At 54.3% G+C, this 7,500-nt stretch overlaps 3 non-coding genes across 3 annotated transcripts in view; all 3 read left to right on the top strand.

Annotated features, from left to right (window-relative positions):
* The first annotated feature begins 4,059 nt into the window (after positions 1-4,059).
* Positions 4,060-5,952, top strand: LOC126305314 (small subunit ribosomal RNA). The gene has a single exon (XR_007553381.1). It is a non-coding gene; the product is annotated as a small subunit ribosomal RNA (ribosomal RNA).
* A 361-nt stretch (positions 5,953-6,313) lies between these two features.
* LOC126305454 (5.8S ribosomal RNA) lies at positions 6,314-6,468 on the top strand. Its single transcript, XR_007553505.1, has one exon. It is a non-coding gene; the product is annotated as a 5.8S ribosomal RNA (ribosomal RNA).
* A 188-nt stretch (positions 6,469-6,656) lies between these two features.
* The window catches only part of LOC126305417 (large subunit ribosomal RNA), a 4,223-nt gene continuing 3,379 nt past the window's right edge, over positions 6,657-7,500 (top strand). The window contains exon 1 of the ribosomal RNA XR_007553475.1: positions 6,657-7,500. This exon is cut by the window's right edge and continues 3,379 nt beyond it. This is a non-coding gene — a ribosomal RNA (large subunit ribosomal RNA).

The following is a 7,500-nucleotide window of genomic DNA, read 5'->3' as shown; positions in this document are numbered from 1 at the left end:
TCCACCCCTATATCTTGCGTCTCATGAAGAGTTATATCAAGTATGCCAAATTCCCGCTGTCCCTATACATGCAGTAAGTTCGTCGTGGGCGCTGGCCGGCAGGCCGCGAGACCTGACGCCCGGCGGCAAAGAGTGCTCCTCTGAGGATATAGATGTTCCGTTCCGCCGCATAATGGTGACGGTGACCGCTGCCTGCGGTGGCAACGCTGGGCAGAGTCGATACTCGCTGTGTGGTGGAAGGTAAACATTATGCGGTACATCAGTACTTTCCTAATAGTTCGGTCGTCTCACGGCACTGCTTAGTAAATGATGCAAGGCCACATATAGATGATTTATGCGAATGTCCCTATACGTGCTGTAAGACTGGGCACACAACGTGAATCGCACGTCAGCCAGACACTCGAACATGCACCACTCTCGGCCTGCAACGGAGACACACAATACGTAAACATCTGGAATGCGACAATGTCGAGTGCATCCTCTCTGCGACATTGCACCGTCGACACTATGATAACCAGAGCAGTAGGTCCACCTATAAAAGCACAATACCCCACTCCTCCGACAACTACCATTGCTCAGATAAACCAACACACATCCTACACAGAGGGGCACCAAATATCACCCCCCGCCCTCGTGTTATACCACATGAAAAATTGCAGAAGTGAGAGACACAGACCCGCCAGCCTCTTGCTACAAGCATCGAACCGACGTGACGTATCTGACGGTGACTCAGGCATCCGCGTACTGCCACCACTATCCACCCCCCCCCCCTCTCTCTGCCCCCTTCCCACACAATACCAAATGTAACCAACTTTATCGCTTAACCTAACTGTGGCTGTACCACATTATCGCTTAACCTAACTGTGGCTGTACCACATTATCGCTTAACCTAACTGTGGCTGTACCACATTATCGCTTAACCTAACTGTGGCTGTACCACATTATCGCTTAACCTAACTGTGGCTGTACCACATTATCGCTTAACCTAACTGTGGCTGTACCACATTATCGCTTAACCTAACTGTGGCTGTACCACATTATCGCTTAACCTAACTGTGGCTGTACCACATTATCGCTTAACCTAACTGTGGCTGTACCACATTATCGCTTAACCTAACTGTGGCTGTACCACATTATCGCTTAACCTAACTGTGGCTGTACCACATTATCGCTTAACCTAACTGTGGCTGTACCACATTATCGCTTAACCTAACTGTGGCTGTACCACATTATCGCTTAACCTAACTGTGGCTGTACCACATTATCGCTTAACCTAACTGTGGCTGTACCACATTATCGCTTAACCTAACTCTGGTTGTACCACATTATCCCTTAACCTAACTCAAGTTGTCCCTTAACCTAACTCAAGTTGTCCCTTAACCTAACTCAAGTTGACCCTTAACCTAACTCAAGTTGTCCCTTAACCTAACTCAAGTTGTCCCTTAACCTAACTCAAGTTGTCCCTTAACCTAACTCAAGTTGTCCCTTAACCTAACTCAAGTTGTCCCTTAACCTAACTCAAGTTGTCCCTTAACCTAACTCAAGTTGTCCCTTAACCTAACTCAAGTTGTCCCTTAACCTAACTCAAGTTGTCCCTTAACCTAACTCAAGTTGTCCCTTAACCTAACTCAAGTTGTCCCTTAACCTAACTCAATTTGTCCCTTAACCTAACTCAATTTGTCCCTTAACCTAACTCAATTTGTCCCTTAACCTAACTCAATTTGTCCCTTAACCTAACTCAATTTGTCCCTTAACCTAACCCACGTTGTCCCTTAACCTAACTCAATTTGTCCCTTAACCTAACTCAATTTGTCCCTTAACCTAACTCAATTTGTCCCTTAACCTAACTCAATTTGTCCCTTAACCTAACCCACGTTGTCCCTTAACCTAACTCAATTTGTCCCTTAACCTAACCCACGTTGTCCCTTAACCTAACCCACGTTGTCCCTTAACCTAACCCACGTTGTCCCTTAACCTAACCCACGTTGTCCCTTAACCTAACCCACGTTGTCCCTTAACCTAACCCACGTTGTCCCTTAACCTAACCCACGTCGTCCCTTAACCTAACCCACGTCGTCCCTTAACCTAACCCACGTTGTCCCTTAACCTAACCCACGTTGTCCCTTAACCTAACCCACGTTGTCCCTTAACCTAACCCACGTTGTCCCTTAACCTAACCCACGTTGTCCCTTAACCTAACCCACGTTGTCCCTTAACCTAACCCACGTTGTCCCTTTGCCTAACATAGTTCACTGCTCGGAATCTCTGGTGTCGTTGTTATCCTCATGTAGATGTCTTGCGAGTGTTGCTTACTTTCCACATATTCCCGCTATCCACTGTCAATTGTACTGCAATAGGACTATATCGCCGCCCCCCCCCCCTCTGTCCCCCTCTTTGTGTCTCTGTCCTCTCAAGCTGGTCGGTCTGGCGTTTGAGTGTTAAATGAGCCTCGCAGCTGTTCAGTTGCATTCAGATGTCGACGCCCTCAGTGTACGTCGTGGTATGGTCTGTGTCCATTGTCCGCTGATGTCGTACGCGTAACCCACACGCTGTACCGATCATCGGTCGTTACGTACAGAGTGAAGTAGTGTGATACGTGTGACCGTACGCTGGCTGTGCCCAACGGTGTCGAATCTCAATTTCCATATGTTGTGCTCGATGCTACTTGTCTCGTCTCCCAATAACAGCTAGGTTGCACTGTGGTACGCCGTAGAGGCGTGTGGGAGGAACGTACGAACGCATTGTATGTCACCCTGGGTCGCTGGGGGTGGTGGTGCGGTGAGTCAGGTCAGGTCAGGTCAGGTCAGGTCAGGTCAGCGTGAGCCGTCTGATGTAGTGACGCGTGTATTCCGACTTTGTCGTATTGCCTCACACAAAGTGCTACCCTGGTGGACCGCGTTCCATATCTGGGACATGCCGCAGATGCCGGTTGACAGTGGATCGCGGAAGGGACATCGCATACGTGCGCGGGCCACCTTCCACGTGTTCTCTTCTGCACATGTCGCAGTGTGTATGTGGTCTGATGTAGCGTGTCGTGACACATGACATCCTGGCATGCAAGAATTGTTGAATTCGCAAATGTAGGTGGACATCTACGTTTACTGCCCAAGATACGCAAATGAACTGGAAATCCGTTGTTGAGCGGTTGTTCACGCTGGAGGTGAATCTGTGATGGCGACGATCGGTACAGCTATTAACCGGTTGTTTCAGCGGTACCCGCCACATCCACACACGTGACTAGGTCCATGTGGGTATGAAGCGATACGCGGCGGTGGCTTGGTGGGACTGTTCCCGGCCGGTGAAGGGGGGCCGCCCGGCGTGTTGGCCGCGCGCTGCGTGGGCGCACGCGCAACAGGCGGCTGGTGGGGGGCGCCGAGTGGCAGGAGCGCCAGCCGACGGGCCCGGCAGGCGGTGCAGCTACGCTGCGGCGCACCCTGCACGCGGCGCCTGGCGGCCAAAGTTGGTTCAGCCGAGCCCGGTGCGAAGCGCGGTGGACATCTGCAGTGTGCTGGTCTGATTGAGGACTGTGTGCGTTGAGGATGCGCCGCCGCCTGGCACTCGGCGCCGCGACGCCGTCTGCTGCTCGGTCGCCCCAGCGGTTCTCGCAGGTGGTTTGTATCGCAGTTGTGCGGACGTGTTGGCGCGTGCGCTGTGCTGGGAGAGTTCGCTTCTGCACCCAAGTGGGGCTTTGCCCTTGTGTGGCGCTGGCGTTGGAGCTGCCGGTCACCATAGGTGGCGCGTGTTGTCTCCCGCCGGCAATGCCACGACAGCACGCTCCCGGGCCTCTGTCGGCAGCGGCAAGCTCAGTTGGGAGCAAGGGTGTTCGCACTAAAACCGTCTACTCGCCTAACTCCGGGCGATTGCGCCTCTCTCGAAACCGACCAAGTACCTAGGACGGCGCTGCGCGCCGCCGGGACCTGAGAGGGTTTCGAGGTGTATCGTGCAGGGGAGCTCGGCCTCCTCCTGTTTGCAGAATAATTGAGCGGACGCTTGCGTGTTCGCGCGGGCCCCCGGGACACACTCCCGGGCGGCCGGCTGCTCAGCTCTAGTTGACGCAGCTCCCTGGTTGATCCTGCCAGTAGTCATATGCTTGTCTCAAAGATTAAGCCATGCATGTCTCAGTACAAGCCGCATTAAGGTGAAACCGCGAATGGCTCATTAAATCAGTTATGGTTCCTTAGATCGTACCCACGTTACTTGGATAACTGTGGTAATTCTAGAGCTAATACATGCAAACAGAGTCCCGACCAGAGATGGAAGGGACGCTTTTATTAGATCAAAACCAATCGGATTGGCTTGTCTGGTCCGTTTGCCTTGGTGACTCTGAATAACTTTGGGCTGATCGCACGGTCCTCGTACCGGCGACGCATCTTTCAAATGTCTGCCTTATCAACTGTCGATGGTAGGTTCTGCGCCTACCATGGTTGTAACGGGTAACGGGGAATCAGGGTTCGATTCCGGAGAGGGAGCCTGAGAAACGGCTACCACATCCAAGGAAGGCAGCAGGCGCGCAAATTACCCACTCCCGGCACGGGGAGGTAGTGACGAAAAATAACGATACGGGACTCATCCGAGGCCCCGTAATCGGAATGAGTACACTTTAAATCCTTTAACGAGTATCTATTGGAGGGCAAGTCTGGTGCCAGCAGCCGCGGTAATTCCAGCTCCAATAGCGTATATTAAAGTTGTTGCGGTTAAAAAGCTCGTAGTTGGATTTGTGTCCCACGCTGTTGGTTCACCGCCCGTCGGTGTTTAACTGGCATGTATCGTGGGACGTCCTGCCGGTGGGGCGAGCCGAAGGGGTGCTTTCGCGTCCCGAGGCGGACCCCGTTTAAATCCTACCAGGGTGCTCTTTGTTGAGTGTCTCGGTGGGCCGGCACGTTTACTTTGAACAAATTAGAGTGCTTAAAGCAGGCAAGCCCGCCTGAATACTGTGTGCATGGAATAATGGAATAGGACCTCGGTTCTATTTTGTTGGTTTTCGGAACCCGAGGTAATGATTAATAGGGACAGGCGGGGGCATTCGTATTGCGACGTTAGAGGTGAAATTCTTGGATCGTCGCAAGACGAACAGAAGCGAAAGCATTTGCCAAGTATGTTTTCATTAATCAAGAACGAAAGTTAGAGGTTCGAAGGCGATCAGATACCGCCCTAGTTCTAACCATAAACGATGCCAGCCAGCGATCCGCCGCAGTTCCTCCGATGACTCGGCGGGCAGCCTCCGGGAAACCAAAGCTTTTGGGTTCCGGGGGAAGTATGGTTGCAAAGCTGAAACTTAAAGGAATTGACGGAAGGGCACCACCAGGAGTGGAGCCTGCGGCTTAATTTGACTCAACACGGGAAACCTCACCAGGCCCGGACACCGGAAGGATTGACAGATTGATAGCTCTTTCTTGATTCGGTGGGTGGTGGTGCATGGCCGTTCTTAGTTGGTGGAGCGATTTGTCTGGTTAATTCCGATAACGAACGAGACTCTAGCCTGCTAACTAGTCGCGTGACATCCTTCGTGCTGTCAGCGATTACTTTTCTTCTTAGAGGGACAGGCGGCTTCTAGCCGCACGAGATTGAGCAATAACAGGTCTGTGATGCCCTTAGATGTTCTGGGCCGCACGCGCGCTACACTGAAGGAATCAGCGTGTCTTCCTAGGCCGAAAGGTCGGGGTAACCCGCTGAACCTCCTTCGTGCTAGGGATTGGGGCTTGCAATTGTTCCCCATGAACGAGGAATTCCCAGTAAGCGCGAGTCATAAGCTCGCGTTGATTACGTCCCTGCCCTTTGTACACACCGCCCGTCGCTACTACCGATTGAATGATTTAGTGAGGTCTTCGGACTGGTACGCGGCATCGACTCTGTCGTTGCCGATGCTACCGGAAAGATGACCAAACTTGATCATTTAGAGGAAGTAAAAGTCGTAACAAGGTTTCCGTAGGTGAACCTGCGGAAGGATCATTACCGACTAGACTGCATGTCTTTCGATGTGCGTGTCGTGTCGCGCAACACGCTACCTGTACGGCAGTGGCCGTGCGCCGCGTGCGGAACCACGCGTGCCTCTCAAAACTAGCGGAAGTGTTGTTGTTGTGTGGTACGAGCGCTGAAGCTCTGGAGCGGCTGGCCTGCGGTACCTGGCGCCTGGCGCCGGTTTTGAATGACGTTCGCCCGAGTGCCTGTCCGCTCCGGTGTGGAGCCGTACGACGCCCATCGGCTGTGAGGCCGTTGGACACAAAAAAATAGTGGAACAGGGGCCGTCAGACGCCTCAGTCCCGCAAATGCTACTGTCTTGAAAGAGACAGTGGGAGACTGAAAAGGAAAAGATCACCCAGGACGGTGGATCACTCGGCTCGTGGGTCGATGAAGAACGCAGCAAATTGCGCGTCGACATGTGAACTGCAGGACACATGAACATCGACGTTTCGAACGCACATTGCGGTCCATGGATTCCGTTCCCGGGCCACGTCTGGCTGAGGGTCGGCTACGTATACTGAAGCGCGCGGCGTTTGTCCCGCTTCGGAGACGTGGGAGTGTCGTGGTCGCCTGTGTGGCCGGCCGCGTCTCCTTAAACGTGCGATGCGCGCCCGTCGCCTGGCGGTTCGCATACCGGTACTTTCTCGGTAGCGTGCACAGCCGGCTGGCGGTGTGGCGTGCGACACCTCGTACAACGACCTCAGAGCAGGCGAGACTACCCGCTGAATTTAAGCATATTACTAAGCGGAGGAAAAGAAACTAACAAGGATTCCCCCAGTAGCGGCGAGCGAACAGGGAAGAGTCCAGCACCGAACCCCGCAGGCTGCCGCCTGTCGTGGCATGTGGTGTTTGGGAGGGTCCACTACCCCGACGCCTCGCGCCGAGCCCAAGTCCAACTTGAATGAGGCCACGGCCCGTAGAGGGTGCCAGGCCCGTAGCGGCCGGTGCGAGCGTCGGCGGGACCTCTCCTTCGAGTCGGGTTGCTTGAGAGTGCAGCTCCAAGTGGGTGGTAAACTCCATCTGAGACTAAATATGACCACGAGACCGATAGCGAACAAGTACCGTGAGGGAAAGTTGAAAAGAACTTTGAAGAGAGAGTTCAAAAGTACGTGAAACCGTTCTGGGGTAAACGTGAGAAGTCCGAAAGGTCGAACGGGTGAGATTCACGCCCATCCGGCCACTGGCCCCCGCCCTCGGCAGATGGGGCCGGCCGCCCGCGCGGAGCAATCCGCGGCGGGGTCGTGTCCGGTTGCCTTTCCACTCGCCGCGGGGTGGGGCCGTTCCGGTGTGCGGTGGGCCGCACTTCTCCCCTAGTAGGACGTCGCGACCCGCTGGGTGCCGGCCTACGGCCCGGGTGCGCAGCCTGTCCTTCCGCGGGCCTCGGTTCGCGTCTGTTGGGCAGAGCCCCGGTGTCCTGGCTGGCTGCTCGGCGGTATATCTGGAGGAGTCGATTCGCCCCTTTGGGCGCTCGGGCTCCCGGCAAGCGCGCGCGGTTCTTCCCGGATGACGGACCTACCTGGCCCGGCCCCAGACCCGCGC

Source organism: Schistocerca gregaria, unplaced genomic scaffold (genome assembly GCF_023897955.1).
Source record: "Schistocerca gregaria isolate iqSchGreg1 unplaced genomic scaffold, iqSchGreg1.2 ptg000310l, whole genome shotgun sequence".
Taxonomy (NCBI): Eukaryota; Metazoa; Arthropoda; class Insecta; order Orthoptera; family Acrididae; genus Schistocerca; species Schistocerca gregaria.
Note: the sequence above shows the minus strand (reverse complement) of the source record. Positions and strands in the feature narration are given on the sequence as shown.